Consider the following 14,042-nt stretch of genomic DNA (forward strand, 5'->3'; position numbering starts at 1 on the left):
TTTGGCCACCTGATGCAAAGAACTGACTCATTGGAAAACACCCTGATGCTAGGAAAGATTGAAGGTGGGAGGAGAAAGGGACAACAGAGGATGAGATGTTTGGATAGTATCACTGACTCAATGGACATGAGTTTGAATAGGCTCTGGGAGTTGGTGATGGACAGGGAAGTCTGGTGTGCTACAGTCCATTGGGTCATGATAGCTTACGGTGAATGGAGTCAGATTTGTGATCTCTGAAGGAGAAGATTTAGCTTTGGGACCAGAGACCAGGCTTGACCACTCAGGGCTTCTGTGTGGCACAAGTTTTATTACAGTGAAAAGTGACAGAGAAAGCTTCTGACATAGACATCAGAAGAGGATGGAGGTGCCCCACCTGCTAGTCTTTAGCAAGGGAATTATATACCTTTAAATTGGTTATTATGATAAATCAAAAGAATGTCTCAAGTTTGTGAAAATTTTATCAGACCCACTCCCACAATTTACATTTTAAGATAACAGAATTAGAATTTAACAATAGAAAGATCCTACTAGATCCACTCCCATAATTTACATTCTAAGATATCAGGATTAATCAAAAGTTTTCAGAAAGGAGAAACTGTCCTCAAGCAGGGTACACTGTTGTTATATAATCCCTCGATGGAACGTTATGACCAACCTAGATAGCATATTAAAAAGCAGAGACATTACTTTGCCAACAAAGGTTCATCTAATCAAGGCTATGGTTTTTCCTGTGGTCATGTATGGATGTGAGAGTTGGACTGTGAAGAAGGCTGAGCACCGAAGAATTGATGCTTTTGAATTGTGGTGTTGGAGAAGACTCTTGAGAGTCCCTTGGACTGCAAGGAGATCCAACCACTCCATCCTAAAGGAGATCAGTCCTGGGTGTTCATTGGAAGGACTGATGCTGAAGCTGAAACTCCAGTACTTTGGCCACCTCATGCAAAGAGTTGACTCATTGGAAAAGACTGATGCTGGGAGGGATTGGGGGCAGGAAGAGAAGGGGATGACAGAGGATGAGATGGCTGGATGGCATCACCGACTCAATGGACATGAATTTGAGTGAACTCCGGGAGTTGATGATGGACAGGGAGGCCTGGCGTGCTACAATTCATGGGGTCACAAAGAGTCGGACACGACTGAGTGACTGAACTGAACTGAACTGACAGAGTTTAAACTGAGTTGTTTGTTGTGTAATCATCAGCTCTGAGCTTAAAGAAAAAAGAAAACGCTTTATGTGACTAAGACTAAGAAAAGTAGAGGGGGAAAAAAAGTTTCTCCTTTCCTTCTCTTTGAGAACCCCAGAATCCTATCTTCACTTCAAGAGCCCCAGATCCCTTTCTCCTCCTCAGATACCCCAGACTTCTTATCAACCTGCCTAGGAATTGACTCTCTCAGTCACAAAGAGTCAGACACGACTGAGCAATTGAACTGAACTGATACTCACAGGAAAAACCTTGGATCAGACCTAGGGTTTTTTCCCAAGTTCACCTGTTTTTTACACATTAATGTCCAGTTGTTTCAGCATTATTTGCTGAAAAAAACTGTAATTGCTCTATTGTTTTGCCTTGGCTTTTTTGTCAAAGATCAGTTGACCATATTTATGTGGGGCTATTTCTATGCATTCTATTTTATTCTATAGATTTACAGGCTTCCCCACTGGCTTAGTGGTAAAGAATCTGTCTGCAATGCAGGAGATGCAGTAAACATAGTTTCAATCCCTGAATCAGGAAGATCCTCTAGAGAAGGACTCATGTCCATCAAGTCGGTGATGCCATCCAACCATCTCATCCTCTGTCGTCCCCTTCTCCTCCTGCCTTCAATCTTTCCCAGCATCTGGGTCTTTTCCAGTGAGTCAGTTTTTTGATCATGTGGCCAAATTACAGGAGTTTCAGCTTCAGCATCAGTTCTTCCAATGAATATTCAGGGCTGATTTCCTTCAGGATTGACTGGTTTGATCTCCTTGCAGTCCAAGGGACTCTCAAGAGTCTTCTACAACACCAGAGTTTGAAAACATCAATTCTTAGGTGCTCAGTTTTCTTTATGATCCAACTCTCACATCTATATATGACTACTGGAAAAAGCATAGCTTTGACTGTATGGAATTTTGACTCAAAGTGATGTCTCTGCTTTTTAATATGCTCTCTAGCTTAGGCATAGCTTTCCTTCGAAGAAGCAAGCGTCTTTTCATTTCATAGCTGCAGTCACCATCTGCAGTGATTTTGGAGTCCAAGAAAATAAAGTCTCTCACTGCTTCCACTGTTTCCCCATCTATTTGCCATGAAATGATGGGACTGGATGCCAGGATCTTAGTTTTTTGAATGTTGAGTTTTAAGCCAACTTTTTCACTTTCCTCTTTCACTCTCATCAAGAGGTTCTTCAGTTCCTCTTCACTTTCTGCCATAAAGGTGGTGTCATCTGCGTATCTGAGGTTATTGATATTTCTCCTGACACTCTTGATTTCAGCTTGTGCTTCATCCAGCCCGGCATTTTGCATGATGTAATCTGCATGCAAGTTACATATGCAGGGTAACAATATACAGCCTTGATGTACTCCTTTCCCAAATCGGAACCAGTTCATTGTTCCATGCCCAATTCTAACTGTTGTTCCTTGACCTGTATACAGATTTCTCAGGAAAGTTTAGAAGTAGTGCATCAGTATAGTTTAGAAGCTTAGAAGTAGTACATCAATATCCACAAAATAACCTAACCAAATTTTAGGTTATTGCATTGAATCTATAGATTTTTGTGGGTAAAACTTACATCTCAAGTCTATTTGTGAAAATTTAATATTTCTCCATTTATTGATTCTTTGATATATCTCTTTAGAGTTTTGTAATTTTCCTCCTACACATCTTAAATATGTTTAATTATACTCATACATAAGTGTTTTATATTTGAGGTTCTCATATAAATAGTATTACATTTTAATATAAAATTCCACTTGCTTATTGTTCATACATAGAAAAATGATCAACTGTTGTATATCAACCTTATATTCTTCAGTCTTGGTATAACTACTCATTATTTTGAGTAGTCATTTTGTTCATTCTTTTGGGTTCTCTATGTATTTAAGGTTATCTGAAAACAAAGAGAATTTCTTTTCCCAGTCTGCATATATTCTATTTCCTTTTTCTGTCTTACTGCATGTTCCAGGTGTATTCCTACAATGTTGAAAAGCAGTGGTGACAAAGAACACCCTTGCCTTGTTCCAAATCTTAGTGGGGAAATTATAAATTTCTTACCATTCAGTATGATGTTACCTTTAAGTATTTTGTAGAGGATCTTTATCAATTTGAGGAAATCCCCTTATATTACTACTTTGCAGAGTTTTTTTATGAATGGGTATTAGATTTTTTCAAATGATTTTCCTATATCTATTGATATGATTATGTAATTTTCTCCACTATCCTTTGATGTAATAGATTACATTAATTGGTTTTAAAATGCTGAACCAAGACTGCAATACCTGGGACAAATCCACTTGAGCATTGTGCATAATTTTTTTATACATTGTTAAATTTTATTTGTTAATGTTTCATTGTGAATTTTTATATCAATGTTCATGTGAAATATTGTTATATAGTTTTCTTGTAATGTCTTTGTTTTGGTATTAGGGTAATTCTGACTTCATAGAATTGGCTTCCCTGGGGCTTCAGATGGTAAAGAATCTGCCTGCAATGAAGGAGACCCAAGTTTGATCCTTGGATCGGGAAGATTCCCTGGAGAAGGGAATGGGTATCCACTCTAGTATTCTTGCCTGGAGAATCCCATGGACAGAGAAGCCTGGTGGGCTACAGTCCTTGGGGTGGCAAAGAGTCAGACACGACTGAGTAACTAACACAGGGAGGGATTTCACAGAATGAGGTAGGGACTATTCACTCTGCTAAGATGAAGACAGTATTAGAGTATTAAGAATGGAGGTTTTATCATTCAAAAGTATTTGTATTTTTCTATTTGATCAAAGTTTGTGGCTAATAAACCTGGATTAAAGTCAGAAAATTATGTTCTTGGATTCTCCCCTTCTCAAGTTTTCCCTAGTAAGAAAACAGCAAATCACCCTTCCCTATAGGTGAGCCCTGATTTTAAAAATTACATGAGTGATCATAAAAGGATTATTTTTTTCTTTACACACTTCATGTCATTCACTAAATGACACATACTTGATAACCATAAACTTTTATAGAGGACCTTTTTTTTATCTTCAGCTTATACTGAATAGCTAAATATTAAAACTATCTTTGCAAGAAGTTAAAAAAAAAATTCTTATGTAACAAAACAATGTGGGCTTTCCTGGTGACTCTGTGGTAAAGAACCTGCCTGCCAATGCAGGAGACAATGGTTTTATTCCTGGGTTGGGAAGATTCCCTGGAGAAGGAAATGGCACTCCACTCCACTCCAGTATTCTTGCGGGAAATTCCATGGACAGAGGAGTCTGACGAGTTACAATCCATGTGGTCGCAAAAGTGTCAGACAGAACTTAACGACTAAAGAAATAAAAATTAGGTGTTTTTATAGCACAAAATAATTTCCTTCTGCTTGTTTTCATTTGTTTCCTAAAATATTTTCCCAGCCCTTTTGAACATATTAGTTAAAAATTTAGGTTATAGTTTTAGATCCTGTAGCTAATGGCAACATCTTATAAAACTGAATTTAATTAATGATCATGACTTCTTCTCTAACTATGGGGTGATTCCCAGACAAGAATTAGAGAAATCAGGGACCCTTAGGAAGAAAACCAAAAATAATAACTTTAGAGAAAATCTTTTAGGGAAGTAATATTAAGACAATAAGTCCTGATTGTTTGGAAACATTCTTAAAGTTGGGTTCCAAGGATATTAAGTCATTACAATTTTTTCTTATATTAGCATGAATTTAGAGCATGATACATTTCATAGGGCTAAAGGAGTTAGACTATCACAATTATTTCCACAGCACGTGAACACACGTGTGTGCATACTCACATGCACTCACATATACATATATCACGCACATTCCATGAAAATTCCCATTCATATCCTCTTTAGTCCCCATTAGGAAAAAGCGCTGACTGCCTTAATGAAACCAAACCTAGAACTTCTAAGTTTGGCTATGGCCATGCTGGGAGAGAACTCTGTAGCTTACATAGCAGCACTGGCCAACAGAACTTTCTGTGATGATGGAAACATTATGTTATGTATAAATATTATATATATAATATATGTTATAATATATGTATATATGATATATTGTGTATATATGTATATATATACCATATATAATATATGTTATAATATATATATGTAATATTTAATACTATAGCACTAGCTGTATGTGGCTAACAGAGTATGTGGAGTGTGACTAAGAATGACAGAAATAGAGCTTAAATTTCATTTAATTATATTAATTTAAGCTAAAATTTATAAAGTAGCAAGTGGCTAGCAGTTACCATATTGACAGAATAATATATAGACTCTATACTTTCTTTATGATTTCCCCAGGAGTGAGTTCCTGCTTTATTGCTCTATCACATGGTACTTAACTCTGGCTACACATTATAGTAGCCTAGGGAGTTTTAAAAATGTCAACTTTTTGGCATCATGATGATTTTATAGGGAATCTAAGGCTCAGAGTAATTGCTGAAGCCCAAGTGTGGACTCACAAATCTTTCCTTATCTCTATTAGTACAGGTACAACCATTTAAACTAGAAGCTATTCAAAGCCTTGTGATAACAGGATGAGAATAGGCTGAGAAGATGCATCTATCCCAATCAGTGATTCTCAAAATGTGTTCACTGGGATCCTAGATCCATAGAGGAGAGGAGAAATTTTGCTATCAAATAATCTGGGATATTTGAAATAAGATTCCAAATAAAGAAGTCAAACTTCATTATAGAATTTCTCAGAAAGTTTAAATACTAATGTATCAACCATTTCTAAGAAGAATAAGGATTCCCCTGGTGGCTCATATGGTAAAGAATCTGCCTGCAATGCAGGAGATCTGGGTTTGATCCCTGGGTTGGGAATATCCACTGGAGAAGAGATGGCTACCCACTCCAGTATTCTTGCCTGGGAAATCCCATGGACAGAGGAACTTGATAGGCTAGAGTCCATAGGGTCGCAAAAAGTCAGACACAACTGAGTGACTAACACACTTTTCAAGAAGGATAAGGTGTATCAAGATGGCCTTTTTTCTTACAATTTTCTTGGCCAGGATTTATTTCTAGAGTAGTGTTTCACTGATTATACCTTGAAAACAAAAAATATTGGTAAAGTGGCTTATGAAGTAAATAAATTCTCCTATTACCAAACTGAAAGATCAAGGTCTGATTTTACTAAAAGAAGCGGCAAATTTGCTCACGATATTCATGCTAATTTCATTTTAGCTGATTCCCTCAGTAGACACTGACTGATTATATTCAAATGCTTGGTTTCAAGTCCAGGTTCTAGAGTTTAGTTCAGCTCAGTCTTTCAGTCGTGTCCGACTCTTTGCGACCCCATTAACCACAGCACGCCAGGCCTCCCTGTCCATCAACAACTCCCGGAGTCCACCCAAACCCATGTCCATTGAGTCGGAAATGGCCAAAATTGCAATCTTGCTTCTACCATACTCAAGAAACTATGAGTGATCTGAAATTTTACTCTGCTTGCAAGCTAACAACTTAGCCTGTCACAGTGTCATCATTAGTGGAGAAAGACATGAAACTATTGAGTCAAAGACAGAGGACTTTCTATTGCAAAGCACAGAAGGCATCATGAACTTCATGTTCAACGTGTTCCCCTTCACCCTGGGCCCAGAGTGCCATGCTGAGAGGTACAAATAGATGCTATATAAACAGTAGGTTCACATCATAGTGAGGAACTCAGACCTTAAGAAGTCCCTATCTTATGAGTTGTTGGTTTCAAACCTGCCCCAAATGTTCCCTGTACAGAGACATTATCATAATTTTCCCAGTCTGAAAACAAATCTTTTGCTCTGGAGAAAGATGTTGCTATTTCTATCTTCCAAGGCTGTTTGCTATACCAACGTCCTTGAATAGAGTGTTGCTATTGTTCAGTTACTCAGTCATGTCTGACCCTTTGCTATCCCAAGGACTATATAGCACATCAAGCTTTCTTGTCCTTCACTGTCTTCCGGAGTTTGCTTAAATTCATGTCCATTGAGTTGATGATGCCACCCAACCATCTCATCCTCTGTCACCTCCTTCTCCTCCTGCCTTCAATCTTTCCCAGCATCAGGGTCTTCTCCAGTGAGTTGACTCTTCACACCAGGTGGCCAAAGTATTGAAGTTTCAGCTTCAACAGTAGTCTTTCCAATGAATACTCAGGATTTATTTCCTTCAGGATTGACTCTTTTGATCTCCTTGCTGTACAAAGGACTCTCAAGAGTCTTCTCCAACACCACAGTTTAAAAGCATCAATTCTTTGGTGCTCAGCTTTCTTTATGATCCAATTCTCACATCTATACATGACTATTGGAAAAACCATAGCTTTGACTGTATGGACCTTTGTCAGCAAAGGGATGTCTCTCCTTTTTAACATGCTGTCTAGGTTTGTCATAGCTTTTCTTCCAAGGAGTAAGTGTCTTTTAATTTCATGGCTGCACTCACCATCTGCAGTGATTCTGGAGACCAAGAAAATAAAATCTGTCACTGTTTCCATTGTTTTCCCATCTATTTTCCATGAAGTTGTAGAACTGGATTCCATGATCTTAGTTTTATCAATGTTGAGTTTTAAGCCAACTTTTTCACTCTCCTCTTTTACCTTCATCAAGAAGCTTTTCAGTTTCTCTTTGCTTTCTGCCATTAGGGTGCTGCCATCCTTGAACAGATAGTTTGGAACAAAAAATATCCATGTTTCTCCACAAAAAGTGCAGAGATTCAGAAAGACCATGGAGAGGTGCTTTCCAACATTATTCACTGGCTGCAATACCTCTCTAAATTTCAATCAAATAATCATTGAAATAGCAATCACATCTGCTTTACAGAATTTTTCAATATATTAAATTGTTCCAGTGCTAGAAAGTACATCTAGCTCAACAAAAAATTAAATTTCTGTATAAATCTATAAAAAGGTCTTCTTGTTTTGCTCAATGGTATCATTTTATTTATTATCAAACACTTATTTATATTTATTAGCTACAGTAAACTCTTACTTTCTTATTGCATAAAAAGAACATCAATGCAGAAACCCTCCTCTCTTTCTCTTTTCTTTCAATTCTTTCCCAGATATCATCCAGAACCCTAGAACCTTACATGTAGCTCTGACATCAGAAAGATAGAACACATCCACTGCGGTTTTACTCATTTTGTGAAGTCACCACTTGTTCTTGGATATCAAAGCCTATTGTGCCCAGATCCATGATGAGGCCCTGGTATTTCCAGCTGACCTTTGAAATTTTTAGAATGAAAAGTATCAACAGGAAAAAACAAACAATGTCTTTCTTTCTCAAACACTTTAGTCACAGCAACTTCTGCTATGATTTTAAGAACATGCATCTGAATCCAGTTTCAACACTGAAATTTTGCTTTATTTATAATTTTATCCTTAAGAGAGTATAGGAACTTTAATGGGATCTGAAAGAGAAGTGTCATAAAAAAGGTGTAAAGAGCATATCCAAGTTAATATCTTAAAATGTTTTCTGTTGTATATGGAAAGGATCTGGAGACAGAGAACTTACCCTGCATTGTCTGAATGGAACCACTGTAATCACAAGGGTCCTTATAAGAGGGAAGCTAAAGGAGAAATGCTAAAAAAAAAAAAAAAGGCAAGATGATCACAGAAGCAGAGAGAGAGAGAGAGGGAGTGTCCATTGCTGGCTTTAAAAATGCAAAATGTTGCCATGAACCAAAGAATACAGTTGTCTCACAGAAGCTTATACATGAAAAAAAGGCAAGGAAATGGATTTTTCCCTAGAACTTCCAGAAGGTAACCCTCCAGATTCTTTGATTTTAGGACTTTTAACCTCTGTAACTGTAAGATAGTAAATTTGTGTTGATTTAAGCCCCTAAATGTGTGGAATTCATTAAAGTAGCAGTAAAAACAAATATAGCATGCTTGTTTTGTAAGACTCTGGCCAAGAACATAATAATACCATGGTAGCTGTGCTTTAAAAAATAGTTCTCCAATTTTGTCTCCAATTTTAGTCTTATATTACATGTTCTATAGAAGAAAGATGGGGAAAGGAGCAAAGCGTCTGGATATTCTAACCTTAAAAATCTGTTGTGGCAGACAGGAGAATGCATCACTCCAATCCTATTCAGGATAGGACTTGTGGTAAGTGCCATTGCCCTGATACAAGGTGGCAGTCTCAGTTTCCACCGCTCACTGAGGGCGTGCTGGTTTGGCCTGATAGAGGACAGAACTACCCTGGTCCTTGCCGTGATTCAGACATTTGAAACATACAATGCAAATAACAGATATAAGGACTGAGGCATTGGATGTTGTCACTAAGATGCATTTATTCCTGCAGGCAGATAACAAAAAGTTGAAGGCAAGTACTAAGAACTGAAAACAGTATGAGAACCAGAGTCTCTGGGAATACAAAGATGCTCCATCTCACACAGCAGACAAATAGAAAAAGGTGAAGGTCAGCATAAGAATTTTAGTCAAAGTGGCTGAATTTCAAAGATCTTTGAAACAACTGAGGTAGGTCTGTTATGCCAAAGTCAGGACCCAAACTGGGAAAAGTTGGGCCTTTGACACATTATTTGAGGACATCTGTGTGACTGCCTCCAAAGACTCTGACTCCTCATATTTTTCTAAACCACTTGAAACAAAGAACTGATCTATCCTGCCTCTCTCTGTTTACAGTTGGCACTTACTTCAGGAAGAAAATACAGATACTGTTTCTCACAGGCATAGTTGCTACCTTATGGACATACCCCCACTTTTTCTCCTGAAGACTGGTGGTTAGAGTTAAGTGGTTGCATAACCCAGCCATGCCATGCTGGGGCTAATAGGAAAGCAGAGAGACTAGATCCTAAAGTCAGTGCTGGAAAAAAAAAGCATTTATCACTAGGAACAGTGAAACTGAGATCTGAGGGTGCCTGATGGAAATAACTAAGCAGTTTGTTGACTCAGGGCACCATCTCAGTAAACAGGATTTAACTCCCTAACAGGGCACACTGCAAACTTGCTGGATCTAGAAACTTAGAAAACGTAATGGCCCACACTGAGAGAGATTAAAATGCCTACATAGCCAACATAGATAGGAAAGGGATTAAAGGTCAAGGAAATTGGGCACACTGGAAGGGCTTACAACATGGCTCAGTGGTAAAGAATTCGCCTTCCAATGCCAGTCACGTGGGTTCAATTCCCGAGCTGCGAAGATCCTGTGGAGAACAAAATGGTAACCCACTCTAATGTTCTTGCCTGGAAATCCCATGGACAGAAGTGTCTAGTGGAGCTACAGCCCAGGGGGTTACAAAAAAGTCAGACACAACCTAGTGACTAAACGACAACAACGATTATGTGAGGTCACTCAAGAATTATGAGAACATTCAGATAATTTTATTCCATGGCCTCCAAATTGCACCATTCACAAAGTCTGTCAGAAACACACTCATGAGAAAAATACTTCATGGCAGGACAGTTAGGAACTTCAGTTGCAGGTCTCCTCTCCAGGTCAGGGCTAATGGTAGATAGGCTGTCACACACTTGGCTTGCTGAAAGCAAAGAGAACAATGATATGATCCCAAAGAAGCAGGGTCCAGGTATCTATGTTGAAACTGAAAGTTGATCAGTTGTGTCCAACTCTTTGCAACCCCATAAACTATACAGTCCATGGAATTCTCCAGGCCAGGATACTGGAGTGGGTAGCCTTTCCCTTCTCCAGGGGATCTTCCTAACCCAGGGATCAAACCCAGGTCTCCCATATTGCAGGCAGATTCTTTACCAGTTGTGCCACCAGGAAAGCCCAAGAATACTGGAGTGGGTAGCCTATCCCTTCTCCAGCAGATCTTCCCAACCCAGGAATTGAACCAGGGCCTTCCACATTGCAGGCAGATTCTTTACCAACTGAGCTACCAGGGAAGAAATCAGAGGAGTTGTAATGATCATAATCATAGACAGATTGGAGAGGCTCCCTTGTCTAAGGGCACCTAACACATATAGAGCCATGGGGATGTTTCAAGGGCCATGGTGTCCCTAGGGATCAAATAAATGGCAGCTAACAAATATACCACTAAAATGTGTGTTTGAGGGGTGGGGGTGGGTGGGTGTGTGTAGATGATGAGCCAAAAGCTGAAAGCAGTCACTCCAATAAAAACTAAAATACTTTGTCCAGTTTCCAAATCTGAGATGTTTTCAAACCTGGGCCAGAACATGCTGACTGGTTAGATGACCTGAATCCCAAAGGAAGGACCCCAAATACCATATCCAACATATACTGTTATGATTCCCCCAGACCTTCCTCAAATGGAAGGCTACCTATGGCTACTTACTGCAGTGATTATAGCCTGGGTTAGGAGGAGTTTCAGAGAATATTGGACACAGTTTTCAGTTGACATTGACACTTGCAGACTTCAAGATTTATCATGGCCCCTGGTAAGAGTGGGAACATGTGTCAAACAATAAATGAAGTCTTGGTCTTATTCCAGCCTACCCTAGGTGACTTGGGTCTATAAATCCAAGCTTTAATCATCTGTATGGTCCCCAGATGCATTTGGGGGCAGATTTACACAGTCGGTAGTTTTAGTAATGCTCACACTGGATCCTGGGGCAAGGGGGTAAAAGCTATAACAGTGATGAGGGCCAAGAGTAAGCCTCTGAAACTGCCTCTATGATTAGGATTGAATAGTATCCCCTCTGGGGGAATAGGCCACAGAGAAAAAGTAGAGATGAATGATATGCCATAAGCCTTCAAAAGTATAAGGGAATTTATTTTAATCATATTTCTTTTTTAAATTGAAGTATAGTTGATTTATAATATTATGTTAGTTTAGGTGTACAACACAGTGCTTCAATATTTTTATAGATAAACTCCATTCAAAGTTATTATAAAATATTGGATATACTCCCTGTGCTGTACAATATATCCTGATAGCTTATTTCATACATAGTTTTTGCCTTTTAATCCCCTATCCCTATTTTTCACCTTCCCACTTCCTTCTTCCCACTAGTAACCACTAGTTTGATCTCTACATCTGTGAGTCTCTTTTATTATATTCATTCATTTGTTCTATATTTATTTTATTTTTTAACTTTACAATATAGTATTGGTTTTGCCATATATCAACATGATATATTGGTTCTATATTTTAGATTCCACATGTAAGTTATAACACATAGATTTGTCTTTCTTGTTCTGATTTATATCCCTAGGAATAATATCCTCTCTACCCATTCATGTTGTTGCAAATGGCAGAATTTCATTTTTAATGCTGACTAATTTTCCACTGCAGATGGTGACTGTAGCCATGAAATTAAAAGACACTTATTCCTTGGAAGAAAAGTTATGACCAACCTAGACAGCATGTTAAAAAGCAGAGATATTACTTTGCCAACAAAGCTTCGTCTAGTCAAGGCTATGGTTTTTCCAGTAGTCATGTATGGATATGAGAGTTGGACTATAAAGAAAGGAGAGCACTGAAGAATTGATGCTTTTGAACTGTGGTGTTGGAGAAGACTCTTGAGAGTCCCATGGACTGCAAGGAGATCCAACCAGTCCATTCTGAAGGAGATCAGTCCTGGGTGTTCATTGGAAGGACTGATGCTAAAGCTGAAACTCCAGTACTTTGGCCACCTGATGTGAAGAACTGACTCATGTGAAAAGACCCTGAATCTGGGAAAGATTGAAGGCAAGAGGAGAAGGGGATGACAGAGGATAAGATGGTTGGATGGCATCACCGACTTAATGGACATGAGTTTGAGTAAACTCCAGGAGTTGGTGATGGACAGGGAGGCCTGGGGTGCTGCAGTCCACGGGGTTGCAAAGAATCGGACACGACTAAGTGACTAAACTGAATTTTCCATTACATGTATGTTTATATACAATACTTTGGCCACCTGATATGAAGAGCTGACTCATTGGAAAAGACTGATGCTGAGAAAGATTGGATGTAGGAGGAGATGGGTATGACAGAGGATGAGATGGTTGGATGGCATCACTGATACAATGGACATGAGTTTGAGCAAACTCTGGGAGATGGCGAAGGAAAGGGAAGCCTGACATGCTCCAGTCCATGGGGTCACAAAGAGTTGGACACAACTTAGTGACTGAACAATACAATATAATAATACAATACAATACAATACAAACAATACAATCACTCTTTATCCATTCATCTGTTGATGGACACTTAGATTACTTCCATATCTTGTCTATGATCATTGGGGTGCATGTGTATATATTTTCAAATTAGTGCCTTTGTTCTCTTCAGATATTTACCAAGGAGTAGAATTGTTGCATCATATGGTATTTTATTTTTAGTTTTTTGAGGAAACTCCATACTGGTTCTCACAGTGGCTGTTCCAATTTACATTCCCACCAATAGTATATGAGGGTTCTTTTTTTTTTTTTTTCTCCACATCCTCAGCAACATTTGTTAATTGTAGACAGTTTCATGATAGCCATTTTGACAGGTATGAGGTGATATCTCATTGTGGTTTTAATCCATAAATCTGGACTCTGCCAAAATTGAATTGACCATGAAGAGTCAGTATAGACCACCACAAAATCAATTAAATTGTAGGTTTAATCACAACTGAACTGTAAGATCTGATGCAGTATTGTTACTAGGGCAGATTAATAGAGCCTCAGAAACCTATTAAGCAGTCAATGATTTATAGTTTCCTTGTTTATCAGGAAAGAAAATCAACAAAATTCACATTCACTTAGAATGTACTACAACATTTATTGGATTTGCCCTATGACTGAACACAGTAATCAAAGTCTATGCCCCAACCAGTAACACTGAAGAAGCTGAAGCTGAACGGTTCTGTGAAGACCTATAAGACCTTTTAGAACTAACACCCAAAAAGATGTCCTTTTCATTATAGGGGACTGGAATGCAAAAGTAGGAAGTCAAGAAACACCTGGAGTAACAGGAAAATTTGGCCTTGGA

The sequence above is a fragment of the Bison bison genome, unplaced genomic scaffold, assembly GCF_000754665.1.
Source record: "Bison bison bison isolate TAMUID 2011002044 unplaced genomic scaffold, Bison_UMD1.0 scf7180017864258, whole genome shotgun sequence".
Taxonomy (NCBI): domain Eukaryota; kingdom Metazoa; phylum Chordata; class Mammalia; order Artiodactyla; family Bovidae; genus Bison; species Bison bison.